We start from the raw sequence: 25,880 nt of genomic DNA, 5'->3' as shown, positions 1-25,880 counted from the left end.
CAGATTCATATATTTATTGTATTGTAAAATATCTTTTTTTATTACTTAGCTATTTAAAACATAAAAACTAACTTTTAGCTCACAGGATTTACCAAACAGGTGGTGATGAATCTTACTTGTTCTGTGAGATATAGTTTGCCAATATTTGCTCTACAGACACAAGCTAAAACTTGAGACTCTCTTACTGTTTAGTACAGTGCATCCTTTGACACTTTTTTCACTAAGTCAGCTTAGAGAGCTTGCTCTGACTAGACGCTAAGTAGAACCCCCATACATACTGTTTTAGTTTAGTTCCACAATATTTAACACTTAATTAAATCACAGAACTACAAAACACTGAACCCTGCTTTTTCTGTTAGTAAACCCTCATTTGTAACATCATAGAGTATAGATTGGAAATTCTTCTGTCATCCCGAGTCAGTTCTGCCCTTTTACTGTCCAAGAACAATGTGAATATTGGTGGACCAAAAGGGAATTACTTTTTCCTAGACTAGACAGGCTTAGTGTTTGTCTTTAAGCTGTCAGCCCTCCACCCCCCCTCCCCCGTTTCCTTTCTGTGAAGACAGAGATGGAGAGTAAAGGGATTTTATGGCCCTCTCGGTCTCTGAGTCACATGCCTGAACGGCACCATTGAAGGGTGCCTTAGAGTAAGAAAATTAGGAGAGGTAACTGCACAGCTGAATAAAATAGTCAAGGACACAGGAAGGGGGCTCTTAAGAATGAAGATAAACTTTGGTTTGCTATGGAATGAGGTGGAAACCTTAGGTCATGAAGACTGCTTCTTAAGCAGCTGGTGGGAGGGCTCAATTACAAGGACAGAATCTTCTGTGTAGGAGATGGTGTGCTGAGCAATCTAAGATGGAGAACAGATTACAAAAAAAGTCAATAGAGATAGAATGGTGGGTTGGAGGGCAGGGAAGGATTCAAGATAAAATGCAGTAAGATTTACTGATACTGGATGGTGAGATAGAAAGGGACACAGGAGAGTTTTAAAATGGGTATTATGTAGAGGAAAACAAATGGTAAGAAAAGATAAGAAAACAACCCTGACAACAATGGATAAAAAAGTTTGCGGGCCATTGAGATGGCTCAATGGGTAAAGGTGCATGCTGCTAAGTCTAGCGACCTAAGTTTGATCCCTGAAACCAAACGGTGGAAGGAAATAATCAACTCCCACAAATTGTCCGCTGACCTGCATACGTGCGGCACGACACGTTCCCCCCCCCATAAAATTTCTTAAAATAGTTTGTCGAACTATGAGGAAAATGGATGAAACCATCAAGAGCTGTGTTCTTGTCTTCATTCTTTATGGATATTCATGATCAGACCCCGTGGTATCTCCTCTTTGCACAGTTGAAGGGCACCTGTATTTAAGAGCTAATGCTTCTCCACGGACTTCACAATGTGAAAGTCTGATCCAGCGAGAGTTCTTTGCACGAGGAGAAAGTACTGGGTTCAGCCTGGGCTTCTGAGCTTATCATAGTTTCAACCCGCCCACCGGGTTTTCCAGCATTCTCTCTTCAGGACGCGCAGCAACCGCGCTTTTAGAGACCCAGGACTAGGCGCCTGCATCCAGGTTCCGGGTTTCCTCGCGTACTCGCCAGTTCCAGATTCCACGGCGCACGGAATCCAGATCCGAGAGCAGGAAAGTCCAGTGTCCGGATCTTCCGGGCTGCCCTGGTTGTCCCGGATCGCGGCGGCGGCGGCGGCGGCGGTGGCGGCGGCTGAGGGACCCGCGGCCCCGGACACAGCGGCCTCGGCCAGGCGGGGCGGAGCGGCGCGGGGAGGGGCGGAGAGCCGGGGCGGGGAGGGGGAGGGGCCGCGGCCCAGATGGCGGCCCGGGACGCGTAGCAGTGGCGGCTCTGCGGCCCGGGGCCCCGGGCGGGCGGAGGTGGCGGCTCCCGGGACCGGCCGCGCGGTGAGTCCTAAGCTTTGTGTGGAGCTGGGAGGGGGGGAGGCGACACTGAGAAAGGCCCGGCGCGGAGGGGCGCGGAGGGCGCCGGGGCAGCGGCGCCGGGCGGAGGAAGTGGGGGTTGGGGGGGGCCGGGGCGGAGCGAGGAGGTGTGTGCGGGGGGAAGCGGGGTCGTTGCGTGGGTGGGGGAGGGGGCCCGAGGTGAAGTTCAAAGCGTGGCCGGGGCGGTTCGGGCTGAGGGTGACGGTGCCCGGGATAGCCTCTGGTCTGGCCAGGTGGTAGGGGCAGGCCAGAGAGTTTTCTGAGGCTCTGCTGAGGGGCCCCGGGCGACTGGGGCTCCTCAGGGACTCAGGGGAGCGTGGGGAGCGGAGGGTTGAAAGCAGGACGTGTGCGCGGCCCGGGAAAGGAGAGCAAGGTGGCTGGGAGCGTGCAGTCAGTAGGTTGTGGGTGTGTGCCCCTTCCCAGTCTTAGGTCACATTTACTCCTGTTCTTTTCTTCAAGATGGAGGGATCTCTGGGCCTGGACTTTAAACTGCTATCCCTGTACCCCCGGGAGGTTTTGAGACCCTGTCCTGTTTGGAAAACCCATGCTGCCCTCTTTTCCCTTTATGTGTAATTACGGTTGGATCATCTCTGTGCTTTGCTCAGATTCTCCTTCCTCCCTCTGGGGTTGAGGAGGAGGAGACACATCTGACCAATTAATGTGTGTTTGTGAAACAGGCAGCGGCAAACAGTCATTTCAGCTTCTAGGAATTAGGCTCACACAGGGTGGAGAGAGCAGAGCCCTTCAGGGGGAATATTTCTGAACAAATCACAGATGATTAAATTCTCTCAGAAACCGCTTCCTACCTAAATGAAAGTGGGTAAGATGGGGGAGAGAGCCTGGTTCCAGCCATGTGTCCAGAGCCCCAGGGGTTGAGGAGAGTCCCTAAGCCCCTACAGGCCTCTCTTTTCTGTGTTAGGCTTTGCTCTGCAGCCCTGAGTTAATTTCACCCCTGCTGCTTTGTCTTGGGGGAGGGAGTGCTGGTTTAGGCTGTTGTGAGGAGATGACTGTTCTGCTGCCACACAATAGTCGTGTCATTTTATCGGGAGTGCTACCCCAGGGCTGAGAACTGTTGCAGCAGAGATAAACCGGTCTCTCTCACCCGCCTATTGTGTACACAGTGAAGGTCATAGGTTCAAGTCTTGTCTGAGAGCTTTGGCTATGCTCCATCTCCCAGGCTCCTCAGTGCCATTTTCTTCCTTTTCCAGACTGGAGCTTGCCATTGGAGGAGGCCAGACAGAAAGGCTCTTCTTTTTTTGAGTGAGGAACAATGCAGAGCTCACTGGCACACATTTTTCCAAAGAATAGAGGATGCCAGCCATGTTGTGCCTGCCTCTTTGGCTAGCCCGTAACTAAGTTGTGGAGGAAAGCCACCCTCGTGCTTTGTGGCAGACCTTTGAGGAAGAAGACTGCAAGGAGAGGGTTCTATACTTACATAAAGCATCATACAAGTGTTTCTCTATAGAAACGGAACACTTATGCAATGATTTTTGTTTGTTCTCTTAGGAAAACCACTAGAGATCAGTTAGAGGTAAGATTGGAAGTCAAGAACCAAGTGTCCCCCCCCCCCCCAATTCCCTATAGGGACTCATAAGTTGCTCAGTCTGGCTCCTGACACAAAAATCCTTCTGCCTCAGCCTCCTTATTCCAGTCATGCACCTATGCCCTGAATCCAAGGTGACTTCCTGGTCGATAATTACACAGCAAAAAAGCCACCCATTTTGCCTAAGACAAACTTTGAAAACAAAACTTTCCCTTTAAAATTCACTTCTTAATGAAAGATGAGCCAGGTATTGTGTTGTAGAGAGAAATTTACCAAAGAAAGGAACTGTTAAAATTATTTGCATCTAGGGGCATTATCGAAGGGTGGGAAGAAACTTCCCCAGGAGAATCGCATCCTTGACTGTGTCATGAAAGTCTTCAAACAGTATTCTGGCACAATTGTGTGTGTAGCAATTGTAGGGTGTGTGTGTGTGTGTGTGTGTGTGTGTGTGTGTGTGTGTATCAATTATATATATATATATATATACATATACATATATACATACACACATCAATATTTTGGGCTAGAAAAGAGGTTTTTTCTTGTTTTTTTTTTTTTTTTTTTAATGAGACAGGGTTTCTCTGTATTGCTTTGGAGGCTGTCGGACCAGCCCAGCCTCGAACTCACAGAGATCTGCCTGCCTCTTCCTCCTGAGTGCTGGGATTAAAGGCGTGCACCACCACTGCCCGGCTAGAAAAGAGGTTTTTAATGCAAGACCTTAAAGATTAGGAAATAAGATTCATTGTTAAGGTGATTGTATTCAATATGCAGTGTACACAATAGCTACCCAACCGTTTTCCATAGTTTATCATTGAATAACTTTGGTTTTGGTAAGTGCTCACTGTAAGAGCTAACTGGTCTCTCCTTCCCTCATCCCTTTATTTAATGATTATGGCCTACCACTTAGATGTTGGGACTTTGATAGAGAACAGGTTGTTTTGACACTTTATTTTATTTTGGTTTTTTGAGACAGGGTGTTTCTGTATAGCCTCTACTGTCCTGTAGACCAGGCTGGCCTCACTCAAATATTTTCCTACCTCTGCCTGTTGAGTGCTGGAATTAAAGTCATGTGCCACCACTTCCTGACACTACTTAATTGTTTTGATAGTATAATTGTCTTTTAAGTCTTACTGAAAGTATTGTCTGCCCTTAGGCTATTTCTAACTGTATGTTCTTGGCTTCTTAGTGTGCCCAGTTAAACTGAATTCAAGGATTTTTCTTCTTGGGATGTTGGTGTTGTTTTCCTGAGTGGTGTTAGGTGCAAATGAAGGCAGAGCCTCACATTAACTTTGCCCCATTAGATTGAGAATTGGACTTGTGCAACCAGGAATCTTACATGAATCTTTTGAGTGTGACCATCTCTTAGACAGCATTTTGAATGACTATCTTTCAGAGATCACTTTGAATTCTTCCCCTCCAGCCTCTTGGTAGGAAATACTTCTTGTGAGAGGTCTAGATAGCTGGACACATTAGTGCTTGTGTGAGCTGATGGAACTATAATTTTGGCTCCTGGTAGTAATATGTTGCATTTAGCATATAGCAACTAAATGCCTGGAACAAGATAATTTTGTGAGGGGGCTACTGGTGTTCTGTTAAGTGGAAGTGGTGCTCCTTAATTATTTGACTCTGAGCACTTGGCCTGAGCTCAGGCACGGCAGATACATACAGACAGGAGCTTTGTTCTCCAGCAGTTGCCAGTCTGCTTCCCTCTCTACTTCTTTGCTAGGTGTTTTAGTATATCTAGTGCTCCAAAGGCAGCTGTGTAATTCTTATTTTCATTGTGGAAAACCAGCATGGATGGGACTAATGCCAGGCATATGAAGCCATGTCAAAATAAGGTCGCCTTTGGTTGTGTGGCAAGTTTTCTTTTCAGTAACTTAATTCTCATATCTGCTTTATTTTTTTAAAAAGCATTATCGTTTTTAAAAATAAAACAGCAACAATGAAGAATGAACGGAATACAAAAACTACAGTGTGCTAAATAGTGTCTTCATATTACCTCTCTAATAAAAGTTGGCTGTGACAGGCAAAATGAAGATAGGTGATGCTGATTGTCAGGTTCTGGGTCCACTAAGTGTCAGTGAAGGACTCTTTTCACTAGAGAACAGGTAATTCACCAAAGCACCTGCCTAGCAAAGCATGTGGCATTGGCAGCAGCTGTGCAGCTGAAGAGGGATTATTGAGCAGGTGGCTGAAGAATCACATGCCACAGTGACAAGAAAATACTCAGTCCTATGTGGTTTAGGCTTGAAATTGCACTTTGTTTCACGTCTCTTAATGCCTATTGTTGATTTGTGAGTGAGATGGTAATGGAATAGAGAAAAGAGATTCTTTTCTGGCCCTTCACAGCTCCATTGTACTTCTGGAAGTTCGGGCTTTATGCCTCATGAAAGGGAAGGAAATAGTGGTAATTCAGTGCTCTAGGACTTGTTTATTAGAAGGAAATGGGAAACAGAAAATTCTTTGCTTTCTTGATGATGAAAAGCTTTAGCCCACTAGGAGGATCCCCAGCTGGTTTTATGCAAAGGGTGCAATTGCCTTTGCTGAGCTAGGTCCACCTGAAGCTCCTTACCCAAGAAGTTTGTATGCTTTTATTTTATGAATGTCATTTCCTCCATGAAGTTTGCATTTCTTCAGTTTGTCTTTAATTTTAAGGACCTCCCCCCAGTACCTTTATAACTTTTTCCTGATCATCCTCACATCACTTGTTAAAACTAAATTATCACCTGAGGACAAATAATGTTAAAGAACTATTTCTTTTAAATATTCATTTTAAAAACAATAAAATAAAAGCAACTATTTCATTTCCTATGACTTGGAATAATACTTTATATTTTGAGGATTTCTGAAAATTCATAGATTTTATATATATATATATATATATATATTTTTTTTTTTGGTTTTTCGAGACAGGGTTTCTTTGTATTGTTTTGGAGGCTGTCCTGGAACTAGCTCTGTAGACCAGGCTGGCCTCGAACTCACAGAGATCCGCCTGCCTCTGCCTCCCAAGTGCTGGGATTAAAGGTGTGCGCCACCAACGCCCGGCTAGATTTTATATTGTTATTACCATTTTCCATTAATATGATTTTCCTTTTCCATGTTCATTGAAACTATTTGTTCTCTCGTTTCATTTTGAGACAGTGTCTTGCTGTGTAACCCGGGCTGGCCATGAACTTGTGACCCTCTTGTTAACTCAAGAGTTTCTTCAACTTCCCAAAGACTGGGATTGTAGGCATACACCACCATCATTGGGCCCACTAAAATTATGAACAAGTAACTTTATGTGTATTTTGTAATAATTTTCTGTATTAGGTCACAGGCTGCATGGACCTTCTCTTGTCGTGCACACATACCCGGGAATGGGTATGTCCAGTAGACTTCACAGGATATTGGTCAATAGTTAATTGAAAGGAAGAAACTGTATTAACTGTTCTAAAGTTCAGATGTCTTTCTCGGGGATGGGGGGCGGGTAGAGGATAACCTTCTATTCTGTAGGATCTTGGGATTGAATTCAGATTGTAGACATGCAGAGGCAAGCACTATCATGGGTTTTGTTTTATTTGAATTGTTCATAAAGCACCATGTCCTCGCCTGTCATTCTCAGTACTTTGATTCCTGTGCTGCTCTTCTTCACTCATCACTCATCCCTGTTCTTTGCTCTGAAGACTTCTCCAGCAGTGTGGAAACATTAATTACTGTCCTATTATAGTCACAACCCAGATCCTCCACCTCCTTCCCTCTCACCTGTCTTCCTCCCCAATCCCCTTACTCTAGCAGCAGTAGTTGAACTGCAGTCTTGTGAGCAGGCAGATCATGAATGAGGCAGTTAGATCCAGGGCCGAGTTTTCATGATTCTCTTGTTCTTGCGTCAGAGTCCTAGAAATGAGAAATGTCAAATACTCACTAGGTCCTATCTAGTCCAGCACTCAGAGCAAACCTTGAGTTTTTCTCTTGTTGTTGTGATTGTGGTTTTCTTTTTTTCTTTTTTCTTACAGGTGATAGCTGTCTGATGCTAGGCAAGTTCTGAAACTGCCTTATGCTCTGTGGTATTAGTGTCTGGCCAACTTTTCTTGGATTTTATTGTCTGATTTCAAAATAGTCTTTCAGCTTCATTTGTTCTTGACTGTTGGCCTTATTTGTGATTTCCTTTTGTAGCTATCTGTGTCAGAAAAAATCTCTCAATTTTCAGCATTTTAGTACATCAGTGTCAAATGTTAGCTTATTACTTATATATTTGCAATACTGAAGATTGAACTAAGAGCCTCTCACATGCTAGACAACCTGTTTCGGAGCTATATCCATAGCAGCTTTTTAGTATAATTCTCATTATGGCCTCCTCCTATGGAGGGGGCGCATTTGATGGGCACACAGGACACAATTACTATATTCTGGCATGTACTAATGAATAAAGTAACTGAAACTATGTGACAGGTTTGTATCCTTTAATTCCTGTTAAGTATGAATAAGTGATTCTTTTTGTTGAGCTTAGGGGCTACTTCCTGTTCTAATTTTGTTTTCTCTATTTATTATTTGTGTGTATGGGTGTTTTGCCTGCATGTGTGTATGTGTATCACATGCATGCCTAGCCCCCAAGGAAGCCAGAAAGAGGGTGTCATGTCCTGAGATACTGCAGTTACAGTTGTTATCCTCCTTTTGGGTGCTGGGAATAGAACCTGGGTCTTGGGTTGTCCTCATAGCTCATAACCAGTGAGCCATCTCTCTAGCCCCTGTCTTTTTTTTTTTTTTAATGTTAGCATTTAATTAATCTTCCTGGGTGGTTCAAGCCACCAGGACACAGGCACCTCCAACACCCTTTATCTTCTCTTCAGCTCTTCTGCTGAAAAATTTGGCTTTCACGATGACAGGCTGCTTAGGAAGCTTTCCCTTCTCCAGAACTTTGTAGTAGCCCGATCGCACAACATCAATGATGGGAGCAGCTCCTGTCTTGTTTTTGGCAGCATTGACCCGTGTCTGCTCACTGACCAGTGTCCACAACTTACTCAGGTTGACAGTCGGGCAGAAGCTCTGGTTCCTCTTTAAGTGGTAATGCCTCATACCAACTTTACCAAAGTAACCTGGATGGTATTTGTCGAAGTTGATCCTGTGGTGATGCATGCCTCCAGCATTCCGGCGGCCTCCTGGATGCTTACAGTGTTTACCAATGTGGCTGTGGCCATGGCTCACGTAGCCCCGGAGTTCCCGGTCTTCCTCAGTCTGGATGGCATGGCGGCAGCAGAAAGGAAAAAGCTCTAGCCCCTGTCTTACCTGTCTCTCTCTGTCTCTGTCTCTGTCTCTCTCTCTGTCTCTGTCTCTCTGTCTCTCTCTCTCTCTCTTTCTCTCTCTCTCTCTCTGTCTCTCTCTCTGTCTCTCTCTCTCTCTCTCTCTCTCTCTCTCTCTAGCCTCAAAATTACTGTGCATTCCCTGCCTGTCTCTCAGGTGTTAAAATTACTGACTTGAGCCACCAAGCCCAGTTTTGTCTTCCTTATAAAGATGAATTTTGTCAGTTTTATTTGGCTTTGCTGGGACTCCAACCCAGGATAGTATGTATAGTGTAGGTGTTGTACTACTGAGCTACAGCTCTAGCCCAGGACAGATTTTATTTTTATTATTTATTTATTTATTTATTTATTTATTTATTTATTTTAGTTTTTCGGGACATGGTTTCTCTGTGGTTTTGGAGGCTGTCCTGGAACTAACTCTTGTAGACCAGGCTGGCCTCGAACTCACAGAGATCCACCTGCCTCTGCCTCCCAAGTGCTGAGATGAAAGGTGTGCGCCACCAACTCCCGGTGATTGTGTACCATACGTGTATCTACTACTCTCAAAGGTCAGAAGAGGGCATTGGATTCCCTGGAACTGGAGTTATCGGTTGTTGTGAACCACCATGTCAGAATTGAGCCCCCTGATCCTGGGCAAAAGCAGCAAGTGCTTTAACCACTAGACCACCTCTCCAGCCCCTGCTTTTATTTTTTAAAGTCCTTTTTATCAACTTAAAATTACATTTATTAATTTTAGCAGTTTATTGAGAAGGGTGTATAGTATGTACCACAGCACACATGTGAACTTGTAAGAGTCAGTTCTCTCCTCCAATGTGGCTCAAGGTGATTGAACTCAGGTTTTGTTAGGCTTGGTGGCAAGTACCTTTACCTGCTTAGTTAAAGTTAATATATTGTCTGAGCTGATTATATATATACACATACACACAGATACACATTCTATTTATTTATTTTACTAGTGTCAGTTTTCAAAGTGTAGAGGGAAAAAAAACACAGTTGGGAGTCATAATATCCAGATTCTAAATATTGCTGTGCCTCTTGGCTGTGTGACCTTGTTGGTTTTTTTGTTCGTTTATTTGTTTTTTTGTTTTGTTTTGGCTTTTTGAGACAGGGTTTCTCTGTAACCCTGACTGTCCTGGAATTAGTCTTTAGACCAGGTTAGCCTTGAACTCACAGAGATCTGCTTGTCTCTGCCTCCCAAGTGCTGGGATTAAGGTGTGTGCCACCTCTGCCCGGTTTGTTTTCACTTTTCTTAACTGTAAGATGAATACATTGGACAAGATTGTTATGATTCCATTTGGCTGTAGGAAAAACTGGTCAGAAATGGTTTATGTGACTAGTTTTTATGGGGATGTTAAAAGTACTTATTGTTCAGGAGTGCTAATTAGAGGGTACCTTTAGTTCTGGCGCTTAACTCCTGTTTGTTATGTCTAGAAGGTTGTACTTTTTATTAAGCTGTTTTTAAAAATGTTTATGTATTTTAAATGATTTATTTATTTTTATTTTATGTGCATTGGCATTTTGCTTGCAAGTTTGTGTGTGGGTGTCAGATCCGTTACAACTGGAGTTACAGATAGTTGTGAGCTGCCTTATGGGTGCTGGGAATTGAACCTGGGACTTTTGGAAGAGCAGTAAGCCCTCTTAACAGCTGAGCCATCTCTCTAGTCCCTTTAAGCCATTTTTTGGAAGGGTAGTTATTCCTTTATTCTGTAGGCTCACCATTTTCACCACGTACAATGTTTTGTTCTTTTCTTTTTGAGATAGGTTTCTATCGTGTAGCTCTGGCTGACCTAGAACTCAGTATGTAGATCAGACTGGCTTCAAACTCAGATCTATCTGCCTGCCTTCCAAGTGCTGGGATTAAAAGGCATTTGCTACCACACCAGGCTCACTTATGTCTTTTTCAAGTGTGCTTAAGACATGAGTGTAAGAGACACAGGGTCCAGAATAAAAACAGTATTTAGTTTGAAGGAAGGAAATTCTATCTGGAAGGACTTACCTGATATCAGCAAGAAGTGACTTCAAGATGCCACATGATATTTTGCATATGAAATCTTTGTGCTTAATGAAACTGGATATGGAGGCTAGTTGGACATTCTTCTGTTGGGGGAAACCTACTTTGAGTTAGCTTCTTGGGACCAAATATGAATTAATAACAATACTTTGTTTAGAAAATGAGTTTATGTGGATTTTTTGTTTTCTTTAGTTGCTTAGGACTCAAACCCAGGGTCTTGAGTTATGTCTTGAACCCTCAAGTAATATAAGGAAATAAAATTGCATAACCAAGTTATTTTCCCAAATTAGGATTTTAGCAGCAATTTTCTAGATAATCTTTAGATTTGGAACCTCCAATAGTAGCTGTTTTTGTTCTTTCATTTTGTTGTTAGTTAAATATTGTGAAGATGATGGTCTTTTAATCTTTTGTTGTTAGCATGGATAGAGAAATCATAGGATCTTGGCATCTTTGCATGTTGCAAATAGTATTACTGTTGTAAATTTGTACTTAACCCAACTGGGTTGGTTGAGGAATATTCGGTGAACAGAACTGTTGTTTTAGAATCAAAAGAGTCCTGGTAGTGCATTGCTGTATCTGCAGCCATCTGTAGCACAGGACTGATTTTCAAGCAAGCTAATGATTATTTGGGAAGTGTCCCAAATGTGTGATTTTTAAATTATTTTATATTTTCATGTTTATTTTGTTTTGAGACAAGGACTCACTGTGTAGTTCTGACTAGCCTGAAAGTTGACATTGGTTTCAAACTTTTGATAATCCCATCTCTGCCTTCTGAGTGCTGAGCTTACAGTAATGTCCCAGCATAGAATTTTTCTTTTTTCAAGACAGGGTTTCTCTGTAGCTTTGGAGCCTGTACTGGAACTCACTCTGTAGCCCAGACTGTCCTAGAACTCGCAGAGATCCTTCGGTTTCTGTTTCCCGAGTGCTGGGATTAAAGGCGTGTGCCACCACCATCTGACCCAGCATAGAATTTTATAATTAGTTTCATAGTTTTATAAAAAGATTTATTTTATTTGAATGTGTATAAGTGTGGGTCTGTGTGTGAGTATGTACACCCCATTACAGTGATGGTGGAGGCCAAAGGCATTGGATCCTCTGCATCTGGAGTTACAGGTGGTTATGAGCTCTTTAGGAGCAGTGTGTGCTCCTAACTGTTATTTGTTGAGTATTTTATGTGCTAGGCCAGATATGGTCCCTTCCATGTCCTAGTGAGACCTGCAATCTATATGAGGAGATAGCCAACTAATGACTATATACTTAGAAATATAAATGCTTTAAAAATCGTTTGGTTCTAGAATAAGTTACACAGAAACCCACCATGTATTTTGGGGAGGGAGTTTTATTTCTGTTTTTTTTTGTTTGGTTGGTTGGTTTTGGCTTTTAGAGACAGGGTTTCTCTGTATTGTTTGGAGGCTGTCCTGGAACTCGCTCTGTAGACCAGGCTGGCCTCGAACTCACAGATCTGACTGCCTCTGGCTCCCGAGTGCTGGGTTTAAAGGCATGCTCCATCAACATCTGGCTGAGGGGGTTTTATTTCTTTAAATTTTAAGTATCTTTATTTTTTATATATGAATGTTTTTGCTGGTGTCTAAGCACTGCATGCATGCCTGATACCCACAGGTCAGAAGAGGGCATCAGATTCCCTGCCTCTGTTTCCTGAGTGCTGGGAAGGTCTGTACCACCACATCCAGCCTAGCATAGATTTTTTCCTTGCTTAAAAAAACTAACCCACAGCCAAGTGTTGGTGGTGCCCGCCTTTAATCCCAGCACTTGGGAGGCAGAGGCAGGTGGATCTCTGAGTTCAAGACCAGCCTGGTCTACAGAGGGAGTTCCGGGACAGGCTCCTTAATAATACAGAGAAACCCTGTCTTCAAAAACAAAAACAAAAACAAACAAAAAACCTAACCCACTAGTATAAACCAGTGTTTAAAAACATTTGCCAGATGGTGGTGGCACACATCTTTAATCCCAGCACTTGGCAGGTGGATCTCTGAATTTGAGGTCAGCCTGGTTGGTCTACAGAGTGAGTTCATGGCAGCCAGAATTATACAGAGAAACCCTGTCTCAAAAATAAACAAAAAACAATTAAAAATTATTGTGCGGGAGAGAAAGGGGAGGGGAGATTGGCTTGTGTATGGGTGAGTGTCATGGTGCACATGTGAGGTCAGAGGACAACTTTGTGGAGTCAGTTTTCTTCTACCTTTGCATAGGTTCTGAGGATTGAACCCAGTTTGCCAGGCTGTGGGGCAAGTGCCCCACTAAGCCATCTTACTGGCTTCTAGGCTTATTTCAGATTTTATTTGTTTTGATCAAACCTGGCCTTCATGTTTCAGTCTATCAATATCTTTTTTATAGCCATCCCAGTGACTTAACCTGGGTTTTTGGTTTCATTTTGTTTTCTCTAGACAGGGTTTCTCTGTAGTTTTGGAGGCTGTCCTGGAACTTCCTCAGTAGGACAGGCTGACCTCGAACTTAGAGATCTGTCTCTGCCTTCCAAGTGCTGGGATCAAAGGCATGCTCCACCACTGCCCAACCTTACCCTGGATTTTTTTCAGTCTGCTTCTTTTTTTCTGTTGGAATGCCCTTCTCTACTTCCAGGGCATTCACATTCCCAGTCCATCCCATCCTTCAAACTAGTATAATGCTTAGTCTTTTTTCCTGAAGCCTTTTTAACCCACATTCTCATTCTCCAATCTCCAGAACTGATTTCATTTTTCTCTGTCTCTTCAGGATTTTTTGGGGGGTTGGAAAGATCTCTGTTAGAGTGCTTTATCATATTCTGCCTTAAATGAAGATTATTTGTGGATGTGTTTTCTTTCCCCCTCATTCTAAGTTGTGTAAGACAGCAATGTCTCCTCTGTTCTTTTGTCCCCCATAATTCCTAGCCCAATGCTTTGAGTATAACTATGCATAATTAATTCTTTTTTGAATTGAATTAGACTTTGGAAAAAAAGAAACTTAATGTGATTGTTTTTTTCAAACTCCTTTTATACTAAAACAAATTCCATTCAACACATTTTATCCCAAATTGAATAAACTAGGAACAAGACAGGCTGTGAATGGCTTAAGAAACCCTTCTGATTCAAGGGCAGGCTTTGCTACCTTATTGCTTGGAGCATTGCCCACTCCATGCATTCAATAACATGGAGGAGTTTGTGCAAGGTGGGCCACTCACAGGAACCAGCCTGGTTCTGCTAGAGAAATAGTATTGGATACTCTGGGTCTTGTTGACCTTTTTAAGGTTTCGTTTGTTTTATTCCATTGGGTTCCTGCTGTATGTTCTATACTGTTCTAGCTTCTTTTTTTTTCTTTTTTCTATTTTTCTTTTTTTTTTTTGGTTTTTTTTTTTTTTTTTTTTTTTTTTTGGTTTTTTTTTGGTTTTTCGAGACAGAGTTTCTCTGTATTGTTTTGGAGGCTGTCCTGGAACTCGCATTGTAGACCAGGCTGGCCTCGAACTCACAGAGATCCGCCTGCCTCTGCCTGCTGAGTGCTGGGAATTAAGGCATGTGCCACCAACGCCCGGCTGTTCTAGCTTTTTTTTTTTTTTTTTTTTTTTTTGGTTTTTACGAGACAGTGTTTCTCTGAATTGTTTTGGAGGCTATCGGTCCAGCCCGGCCTCAAACTCACAGAGATCCGCCTGCCTCTGCCTTCGGAGTGCTGGGATTAAAGGCGTGCGCCACCACCACCCGGTCTGTTCTAGCTTCTTAAGATCTGTCAGTGAATACAAGAGATCAAGACAAAAGCCAGCCACCAATGGATTTTACCTTTGTGAGTAAAGAGGTTTTGCTTTGTAGACAGTCTGACTTTGAAGCATTCTTCCTGCCTTGCCTTCTGCAGTGCTGGAATTACAGGCTTGAGGCACCAGGCCCCGCAGATTGTATCTTTTAAAAGGAGATAAGAATAAGCATAGTAAGTAATTATATAGTATTAAAAGGTTGAGAAATGATGCAGGATAAATGGAACAGGGTAAAGGAGGCTGGAAATGTAGAAGGGTTAGATGGATCAAGTGGGAGGGTAGAAGCTTTTAGTAAGATTGGTTGATGCTGGTATGTTCCTGGGTGACTATAGACTCCTCAGATTGGTAGCTGCTTTTCTGCCCAGCAGAGAGAAAGAGGCAGTATCTGCAGTTGTTCCCGTGTCCAGCTGACTGAAGGAAATAGCTACTTGTTAAGTCTTTTCTGGTGGCTGACATTCCTGGAAGTTAATCACAGTGACAGTTGCATTCAGTTGTGTCTGGAAGACTCCAGGGGTAAGAGCAGTTCCCTGAAAATGGGATTTGCTCAGCTGCTGAGTAGGCCTTGAGTATCTGGAGTTATGGGTGAGTTAGGCTTCTGAATTTTCTTCTTTTTCAAGGGGAAAAGGCCAAAAATACGACCAATCTTCTTTCCAGTGAGGCTTCAGAAAATTTGAATTAGTTTTTAAAAGAACATGCATATAGATTGGCCCATGCCTATAATCATAGCATTTGTGAGGTGGAGGAGGCAGGAGAACCATGAATTAGAGGTCAGCTTTGGCTGCATTGTGAGTTCTATGTCGCCTGAGTTACACCATGAGACCCTGCATCAAAAAAGAACTGGCTGCAATATAGAAATTAAGCAAAAGCAAAAAAACAAATTTGACATTTCCCTGTATAATTGAAGGTAAATGTTTCTGCTCATATCTGTCTGTCTGTCTGTCTATCTATCTATCTATTTTGGTTTTTTGAGACAGGGTTTCTCTCTATTGTTCTGGCTGTCCTGGAACTTGCTTTGTAGATCAGCCTGGCCTGATCAACACATGGGCTATAACACATGGGCTATATAATATCAAGACCCTGTCTCAGAACAGTAACAACAACAAAAAAGAGCAGATGACTTGGCTTGAGGAGGTAAAGGCACTTGACTTGCCCTATCTGACAACCTGATTCAAGCCCTAAAACACACATCGGGGAAGGAGAGACCTGATTCCCACAAACTGTCATCTGATCTCAACATGCGCATGCATATACAGTAGAGCTGCTAGGACAAGTAGTAATAGATGTTATCTATGTTTTTCTTTAATTATTATATGAATACATATGTACAGATAGATGCATGATCATGCCATGGTACATCCATGACAGTCAGAGGAACAGTTGGAAGGAGTTGGTTCTCTCCTTCCATCATGTGTATCCAGGGATCAAACTCAGGTTGTTAGGCTCGGCAGCAATCATCTATACCCCTTGAGCCATCTTGCCAGTGTGTTTTTTGGGATTTATTTTTCTCATTGTACCATGCTGCTGCTTTTTAGGATGTTACCTCCAAACATCATCTTGATGACCATAGGTTTCATATAGAAGCTTTTAAGTAATGGCACCCTTCTTGTTTAGCACTTGAATAAATACTTTTATTATTTTTAATTGTTTTCACTTGTATGTGTGCATGTGCATTAGTGTGCTTCTGTTTGTGTGTGTGTGCGCGCGCGCGCACACACACACACACACACACACACACACACACACACACACGCTATTTGTATATGGGTTCTAGTTCCATGACATTCATCAGAGGACAACTTTGGGAAGTTAGTTTTTTCTTTCTATTTGTATGTGTGTTCCAGTGGATTTTTACCCACTGAGCCATCTTGCCAGCCCAATAAATGTTTTTCATAATCTAAATATTAAGGTTCTGAAAGCTGGGCTGTGGTTGTGCATGGTTTTTGTTTTTTTTTTGTTTTTGTTTTTGAGACAGGGTTTCTCAGTGGCTTTGGAGGCTGTCCTGGAACTCGCTCTGTAGACCAGGCTGGCCTCGAACTCACAGAGATCTGCCTGCCTCTGCCTCCCGAGTGCTGGGATTAAAGGCGTGCGCCACCAACGCCCGGTGGTTGTGCATGCTTTTAATCCCAGCACTCAGAGGCAGAGGCAGGTGGATCTGAGTTCAAGGCCAGCCTGACTAACATAGAGAGTTCCAGGACAGCCAGAGCTCCACAGAAAAACTGTGTTTTGGGGGCAAAAAAAAAAAAAAAAGGAAAAGAAAGAAATATTAAGGGTCTGGATATCTGGTTCAGTTGGTAAAGTGCTTGCTATGTAAGCATAAAGGCCATAGTTAAGATGCTTAACACCTGTGTAAAAACTAGTCAGTAGCATACATCTGTAACCCCAGTACTATGGTGGGTGTATGTGGAGACAGGCGGATCCCTGTTTCAGTGTAAAGTGGAAAGTATAAAGGAAGGCATTTTCATCCTCAAGCACATCTGTATGCACATATACACATAAGAGCTCAATATTAGGATTTTTCTGTAACATTAAGCTTTTGGGGGGGTTGATACATGTTATGTGCATGTGTGTACACAAGTACTTTCTATCCTATTCCTTTGATGCAGGGTCTCTCTCTGAACCTGGAGTCTAGCAAGGGTTTTTCACTTAGACTGTCAGTCAGTGAGCCTGGGCAATTCTATTCTGTCTCGTGTTGCTCAGTGTTTGAGTTATAGGAGTGTATGGGGCCATGTTTACATAGCAAGCATTTCTAACTGCTGAGCCATCTTTTTCTTTTTCTTTTTCTTTTTTTTAATGAGACAGGATCTTGTGTAGTTCATGCTAATGGAAACTCACTTTGGAGCCACAGTAACCTTGACCTCTCTTTTAAGCTTAAGGACATTTATTGGCATTTAAAAGAAAAACAGTACAGGTTAGGACTATCACTGACTGTCACTAAGAGGAGAGAGAGAGAAAAGGTCTTGCCTTTTAGGTTAGACATGGAATAGAAACATATTCCCAAGAATGGAAGTGGGCTAGTGAGCTGAGGAACAAGCCGGGAAGTATAACCTTGAAATTTTAATTCTCATGCTTCCTCTTCCCTAATGTTAGAATTATGGAAATTCACTACCAAATGGGGGCAAGAACTTTAAGCACTTTGAGATTTTGTTTCAGGTATACTTACTATGAGTGAGATGAAATGTTGGTGAACCTCAGTGTAAGAGAATTGAATTAAAAAATAAGCATAAAGTCTCGAGTACTTTCTCAGAATGAGTAATTCCTAGCTATCAGTGGTAACTCCCAAATGAAACTGGAAACTCTGGTGAGCGGTTCCTAGAAAAACTGGGTCAATGTGCTGCCAGAGAAATGCTGGCCTCCATTAGGAACAGAATCAGAACTAAATAAAAAGTTTCCCTCTGCATAAAACGAAGACTTTTCTAATATGTGTTACTGTCTTGTTCTGGTTGCAAATACTTCCAGAATTAGAGGCCAAAGAATGTGAAGACTTTAAAAACAAAATGGGGGTGGGTATTTAAGATTTTATACTTCTTAGAATTAGTGGCCAAAGAATGTGAAAATACCACCATGGGGGGCTGTTAAAGATTTTTATTTTATGTATATGGGTGTTTGTATGCACATATGTATACATCTTGTGTACTCAGTCTCATGGAAGTCAGAAGAGGGTATTGGATACCCTAGAACAAGAGTTAGAGATGGGTGTAAGCTGCTGTGTGGGTACTGGGAATTGAACCTGCGTCCTTTGCAAGAGCAGCAAATGTTTTTAATCACTGAGCAGCCTTCAAGCCCTTGGCAGTTTTAAATTTTTTTTCTTCATCTTGTTGACTATTAAAACTAGAATCTTATGTGTGCTATGATACTATGCTGCCTATATTCCATGCCCCAGTGCTTACTTTTATTTGTTCGTTCGTTCGTTCGTTCATTCATTCATTCATTCATTCAGAGACATGCTCTTACTGACCTCAAATTTATTATATGGCCAACAGTGACTCTGAACTTCTGGTTCTCCTACCCCTATTTCCTTAGTGCTGGGATATCCATGCTTGGGTTATGTGGTGCTCGGGATTCAACCCAGAACTTGGTGTATGCTAGGCAATAACTCTTTCAATTGAACCACACCCCATTCCTTTTTATCAGTCTTTAAAGTTTTCCTGTGCTGGAAATTGAACCCAGGCCCTTTGAGATAGCACATGATACTACTGCACTGCATTCATATCTTCTCAGCTTTTAAAGAGAGGCCCTGTCAAGCCATGGAAAGAACCAATAGGTTTGATCACCAGTTCTTAGTGTCTTTCTGTATTTGATAGAGAATTCCCTTTCAAGTCAGGAGTGAATTTATTGTACTTAAATAACTATCCTTCTGAGTGCTAATTAAATGTGTTAACTCTAAGAGTTGGAAAAATTTAAAAATAGGTTTTTAAAACTTGTGTGAGAGGAATAGAGAGTGTATGAATGAGGGTGCATGTGTGCCATAACCTATGTGTGGAGAGGTTAGAGGACAACTTTGGAGAGCCAGTTCTCACCTTCTACCTTGTTGAGATATGGTGTCTTTCTGCTGTTGTGCTTTTTACTCCAGGGTAGCTGGCCCATGGGTATCCAATTTTCTCCTGTCTCTACTTTCCATCTCTGTGTAGGAGTGCTGGAATTACAACTTTTCCATCGAGGTTATTATATTGTGTTTTTTCTGTATTTTTTTTTTTCGAGACAGGGTTTCTCTGTATTGTTTTGGAGGCTGTCCTGGAGCTAGCTCTGTAGACCAGGCTGGCCTCGACCTCACAGAGCTCCTCCTGCCTCTGCCTCCCGAGTGTTGGGATTAAAGGCGTGTGCCACCAACGCCTGCCTGTATTTTTTTAAATTTTAATGAATTGAAATAGATATCTCCCTTCCCTTTCCTGCCTCCAGCCCCTCCCAGTTAACCTTCCTCCAACTCCTTTCATATTTTGCCCTACATTCTCAAGTTGATAGCCTCTTTTTTGATTATTATTGTTACATACATACATACATACATACATACATACATACATACATACATATCCTGGTGAATCAATTTCTGTCCTTGTGTATATGGTTCCAAGACTGACCACTCTGCATTGAACAGCCAGTAAGGAGGCCCATCTCTTTTACTCCCAGCAGTTATTAGTTGTCTAAGTTGTTTGTCTGGGGTTGAGCACCTGCAAAAATCCCCTCCTTTCACATTAGCATATCTTTTTGTAATTGTTTTGTTTGAGACAGGGTTTTTCTGTGTAACAGCCCTGCCTATCCTGGAACTCATTCTGTAGACCAGGCTGGCCTCAAACTCACAGAGATCTGCTGCCTCTGCCTCCCAGTGCTTCACCACCACTCAACTAACATGTCTATTGATACTGCCATTGTTCCAGTCTTTTTATGTAGCCATTTCTAGAAGAAATTGTTTCATAGCTGGTATCCTAGTGTTCTGGCTCTTACAATCTTTGCATCCCCTCTTGTGCAAAGTTCTCTGAGCCATAGATACAGGAGCTGTAGTGTAGATAAAGCCATTGGGACTGGGCGCCTCACGATCTGTTGATGTCTGCCTTATGTCCAGTTGTAGTTTCCTGGGATGGTCTCCATTTGTTGAAAAGAGAGACCCCTTTGATGAGGGGTTGTTAGCTACACTTATCCAGGAAAGACGGCTCATGCACACAAAGCATAATTTCTATTTTTATGTTTATTTTATATGCATGGGTGTTTTCTTTACATGGATGTCTGTACCATACACCTGTCTGGTGCTTGTGGAGGTCAGAAGATAGCATCAGAGCCTTTACAAGAGCAGCTAATGGTCTTAGAGCTCTCTCTTAAAGCCCTACTATAATGTTTTTTTTTATAACTTACAAGCAACTCTATTGAACTAAAAGTTATGACACTGACAAAGAGTTTATGCCATAACTAATAGATCTAGAGGAGAACAAAGCAAGCTACTTTGCTGCTTACTAAGGGAGACCAGAAAAGGATGTCTGTTCAATCAGGAAAAATTGATTAAGATTTGTAAATGAGAGAAAGTAAGCGCAGAGTCTCCTGCAGAGTTAAGGTGTGATCTAGTTCTGCACGAATTACTGGCTCCCATTAAGATGAGCATGCCAGCAATAGGGAGTCCAAGGTCAAAACACAGGACATTTCACTCTGTATTTCGGAAAGGGTCCTTTCTTGCTATATCATATGATGGAAAGACCAGAAGAGATTACCCACATTTTTTTTTCTTTTTAAACATGGGTTCTGGTGATCAAACTCAGGTTATGTCTAATGATTTTACCCACTGAGTCATCTTGCCCACAGTCCAGGTCAGGGTTTTTAAAGACAGGGTCTCACTTAATCCTGCCTCCATTTCCCAAGAGCTAGGATTATAGGTTTTGACTGTTTAAAGTAGAAAACGTAGATTTTCTTTAGTTGTTGGTTATACAGACTAACAGGTTTCTTTATAACATTTTTATACACATTCCTTTTTCTGGTTTTTGAGATGGGTTTCACTGTATAGTATTGGCTAGCCTGGAACAGTATATGGACTGGACTGTCCTTGAACCCTTGAACTTGAGATCCACCTCTGCCTCTCCAGTGTTGGAATTAAAGGAATAAATTTCCACTCCGGATTCATATTCCATTTTGATTGATGCTTACCCCATCTCCCTGTTACCTTTCCACTTTTTAAATTTCTACCCCCAGCATTCTTCCTGCCACTTTTCTTAAAACCTCTCTTCCTTTCTTGTACTTCCTTTTCTAGTTTTATGGCCTCTATCCACACTCACTCTCATGTAAATACATTTATCTAAAAATCAGGCCCATGAGTGGTAGTACACACCTTCAATTCACACATTTCAGAGGTAGAGGTGGTAGATCTCTCAGTTTGAGGCCACCTTAGACTACATAGTGAGTTAAATAAAAATAGAAGGTTGTGTATATGACAACATGTGACATTTGTCTTTCTGAACTTTACAAGCTATATATAGTACAATACTGTAATAATGACATGATCCAGTTTTTCTTGCATTTATGTATGTGTATGTTTATTTGGTTCTATGCATTTTTTAAAACTTTATTATTGGTGGGGAGGCGTTGTGCATATGGAAGTTGGAGGACAACTTGTGAAAGTTGTTTCTCTTCTGTGGGAGTCCCAGGGATTGAACTTTAGGTTATCAGACCTGGCAACAAGTACTTTTACCTGCTGAGCCATCTTGCTGACCCATTATTTTCTTTGTCATCTTGTGTAGTCCAGGTTGGCTTCAGATTCACTCTGTAACCAAGGGTGGCCTTGAACCTTTACCTCCCAAATATTAGGATTACAAGTGGCTATCACCATGCCTGACTGGTTTATACCATTTTATCATGTAGAAGGTCATAGTGTACCTAATACCATAGCATGAGGGTCCCTCATAGCTTATAGTGTTTTCTTACAGCGATATCTACTTTTTTCTGCTGTTCCACTTCACATCTTCCCACTAAAAGAGTGTGTGTGTGTGTGTGCGCGCGTGTTCTGTGTTCTATGTTTTGTGTTGTTTTGTTTAGCACTGGAGCTTGAACCTTGTGAGATGGGGTTTCTCCCATTTGTCTTGCTCTTCTTCCAAACATGGAGTGGACAGACTTTATAAAGGAAAATTAGGGGAGCTTTATCTGCCATGCCTGAATAAAAATTCAAAAGGGAAAGTAGGATCTCAGAGACAACAGAATGCCAACCTTGTGAGCTCACAAGTGTTGCAGCTCTGTGCCCTGGCAGGCGTCAGGCACTAGCCAAGAGTGTCAGCACATGTTATAGCACAAAACTCTCTTGGTTCTCAGAACGCTAGCCAAGAGCAGCTCCTTGCAGAGCCAGTCAACAGAAAGAAGCCACTGACAAGAACAGCAGGGTTTTTGTTTTGTTTTGATGCTGGGTCTCTATATAGCCCAGGCTATCTTGGAGCTCTCTATCTAGATCAGACTCCAGCTGACCATTAACTCAGAGATCTGCTTGCCTCTGCTTCTGAATGCTGGAATTAAAAGTGTGTACCACACACAATTAGCAGCAAATCTTGAAGGCTGAGCAGGAACAGATTCCTTATAATTCTTCTCAGCCTGTGGGTCAGCATCCCTTGGGGGATGAATGATCCTTTCACAAGGATCAAGTATCAGATAGCCTGCATATCAGGTATTTGCATTACGATTCATAGCAGTAGCAGAGTTACAGTTAAGAAGTAACAGTGAAAATAATTTTATAGTTGAGGTCACCACAACATGAGAAACTATTAAAGGGTCTGTCTGAGCATTAGGAAGGTTGAGAACCACTGCACTAGGTGAAACGGGTGCAGTGGAAACTCAAGCATATTCTCTAGCTGGAGGCAAATCTTCAGCAGGTCTGTCTGTGGCCAGCCTGCAGAGTAATCTTCTTTCTCTAAGAGAAGTCTTGTCGTCTTTTCTTCCGCCTCTAATGATAGAGCAATTGGAAGAGTGTCTAAAGCCTGTACACTGTTATATAGAGCCAGATGGGCCTTGATTGGCTGAATATGTGTGTGTATGTAAATGAGGTATAAAATGAGACAAACCAGTAAAGAACTGTCAAACTCTGGAGAGGCAAAGAGAAAACCTGTGAAAACAGAGGGTGTTCTCATTTAGGACCTCTGCTCTAGCCCCTCTTCTCCAGGCCTCAACATCAAAGCACGTGTGGTCAAAGTTTAAAGCAAAAGGCTAGAAAAGCACCGTGCATGGTTTTCCCATTGGCTCCAGTTGACCTGAGGCAAAAACAGTTTGTTGTGCCTGATGTTGGAGCTCGTTTTCAGCTATTAGGGCCCTAGTTCCCAACTGCATGCATTAGTTGCACTCTCTACCCACAGCAGTCCACTTGTTTTAGGCTATCAAACATAGCCTGCTGCATTGGTGGTTGGGGTGGGGAATCCACTCCAGCAGCTGCAGGGAGTAGGCACCTGGCTGTCAGAAGGTTTGCAGCTCTGTTTGCCTATGTTGGAAGCTGAGAGTTTTGCTGATAGAATATCCAGTTGACTTTGCACCCAGGACTTTTGAGCCCTGGCTACTTACTACTTCATACTTGCTGGGGGCCCCGCCTACCATATCACAAGGATATCACAAATGCTACACAAGCAATCTTATCACTGTTATGTTTCCAGATTTCCAAATTTATTTATTTATTTAAATTTTGTTTTGTTTTTCGAGACAGGGTTTCTCTGTATTGTTTTGGAGGCTGTCTTGGAACTCACTCTGTAGACCAGGCTGGCCTCCAACCCACAGAGATCTGCCTGCCTCTGCCTCCAGAGTGCTGGGACTAATGGTGTGCACCACCAACGCCTGGCTTATCCATTTAATTCTTAATGGTATTTGGCCTTTGTGGATGTCTGTGTGAGGGAGTTGGATCCATTGGAATTAGAGTTATAGGCAGTTGTTAGCTGCCATTATTAGCTGCCATGTGGGTACTGGGAATTGAACCTGGGTTCTTTGGAAAAGCAGCCAGTGCTTTTAACCACTGAGCCATCTCTCCAAGTAAGTGTATTACAGTCTTGTGCCACCAGACTCAGCTTTGTTTTGCTTTTGTACTTATTCATTTGTTTGCTTATTTATTTGTGGTTGTGCAGCGTTTGAATCAAGAGCATTGTGCTTGCTAGGCAAGTACTATTTATGTTTAAATAGTCTTACCATGTATCTCAGGTTGGTCTTTAACCAGTTGAATGCTTGGGGTTGCAGGCATGTTTTATGATTCCCTATAACGAGACTTTTTTTTTAAGTTTTATTTATTTATTACATAAACAGTGTTCTGTGGGCCAGAAGAGGGCACCAGATCTCATTACAGGTGGTTGTGAGCTACCATGTGGTTGCTGGGAGTTGAACTCCGGACCTCTGGAAGAGCAGTCAGTGCTCTTAAACACTGAGCCATCTCTCCACCCCACAAGATTTGTGTGTGTGTCTGTGTATCTGTGTGTGTCTGTGGTATTTTTGAGACAGGGTCTCTCTGTCAGGTCTTTCCTGGCTGTTCTGCAACTTGCTTTATAGACCAAGCTTGCCTCAAATTCAGAGGTCTGCCTGCATCCCCAATAATAGTGTTAAAGGCTTTTGCCACCATGCTAAACTTAGATTTATTTTTTAGTTATGTATCTGTGTGGATATGTCCATATGAGTGCAGGTGCCTGAAGGGGGCATCTATCTGATTCCTTGGAGCTGGAGTGACAGGTGAGCTGCCTAATGTGGGTGCTGGAAACAAAACTTGGGTCCTGTGAGAGAAACAGTACATGCTCTTAACCATTGAGCCATTTCTCCAGCCCCCAAATAAATTTCAACATAGTCTTTTTTAAACAGTATCCAGGAATGTTTGGGGAGACTTTCATTAAAATTTTTAGTTTGGTGTCGTTCTACAGGCTGCAATACTAACACTTGAGTTTGAGGCCATCCTGACCTATGTATGATTCTGTCTTATAAAACTAAGAAATTTCTATTTATTGAAATGATTTGTTTTGTTTCTTTTTTGTTTTTTGTTTTTTTTTTTGAGACAGGGTTTCTCTATGGCTAACAGCCGTACTTTATGGTATAATGCATTTTAAGCTTTCATATCTAGCCTGCAAATATATTTTGGTCATGAGGACATTTTCAACTTAAGATGGCTTTATCAGGCTATAACCTCTTATAGGTTAAAGAACTGTCTATACATAGGGGTTCACATGAGTTGGTTTTGTCTAGGATATCTGGTTTTAGAAGCAATTATGCATAGATGAAGCTGAAAGTTAACAGAGTACTAATGAACAATTAAACATTTTGAGAAACATGGGACCTGCTTTGTTTTGTCATATTCCCCCAATTGGTTGTTGTTGGTTTTGTTTGTTTTGTGACAGGGTCTTATCATGTGTCCAAGTTGCCCTGAAACTTGTTATGAAGCCCAGACTGACTTCCAGTTTGTGATTCTATGGGCTCAGCTACGAGTGCCTGGATTATATGCATGTACTATCGTGCCTTCCTTCCCCATCCCTGGTGTTACAGCTGGAATTCACGGCCTTATCCATGCACCATACAGTGGAACAAGTACTCTCCCACTAGCCCTAGCTCCCTCCTACATAAAATAATAATAAATAATAATAATAATAATTTTCTCTTTGAGGAAAATATAATGGGCTATGTAGCCCTATGATTACAACGGGAGCAGAGTGGCAGAGGTTTTTTGTTGTTACTTGAGATAACCTTTGCCTTTTGCTTTTTGGCTTACAGGTCTTGGTAAGTCTTTTCTGTATGAGTTTCATCAAGTGAATCTCTGGAGGGCTGACTTATTTACAGGTTTAGTATATTACTTATACTTATGCTGGCACAGAATGTTATTGATAAACAACCACAGATCTATACCTGAACTCTGTTGAATAGTTTTGTCCTGGTGGAAATGTCAGTTACTT

General features: G+C 42.2%; 1 protein-coding gene and 1 pseudogene across 4 annotated transcripts in view; one reads left to right on the top strand and one right to left on the bottom strand.

Annotated features, from left to right (window-relative positions):
• The first annotated feature begins 1,828 nt into the window (after nt 1–1,828).
• Nucleotides 1,829–25,880, top strand: part of Znf609 (zinc finger protein 609) — a 126,008-nt gene continuing 101,956 nt past the window's right edge. For 3 of the 4 annotated variants that reach the window (XM_013117420.3, XM_021230370.2, XM_005075529.4), the window contains exon 1: nt 1,829–1,918. The gene's annotated coding sequence lies outside the window, so the exon portion shown is untranslated. Of the gene's footprint in view, nt 1,919–2,813; nt 3,486–25,880 lie in introns of those variants that run through there. The other variant, XM_021230369.2, reaches the window with a different exon arrangement.
• Nucleotides 8,239–8,722, bottom strand: LOC101823295 (annotated as a pseudogene).

The sequence above is a fragment of the Mesocricetus auratus genome, unplaced genomic scaffold (assembly GCF_017639785.1).
Source record: "Mesocricetus auratus isolate SY011 unplaced genomic scaffold, BCM_Maur_2.0 Super-Scaffold_100691, whole genome shotgun sequence".
Taxonomy (NCBI): domain Eukaryota; kingdom Metazoa; phylum Chordata; class Mammalia; order Rodentia; family Cricetidae; genus Mesocricetus; species Mesocricetus auratus.
Note: the sequence above shows the minus strand (reverse complement) of the source record. Positions and strands in the feature narration are given on the sequence as shown.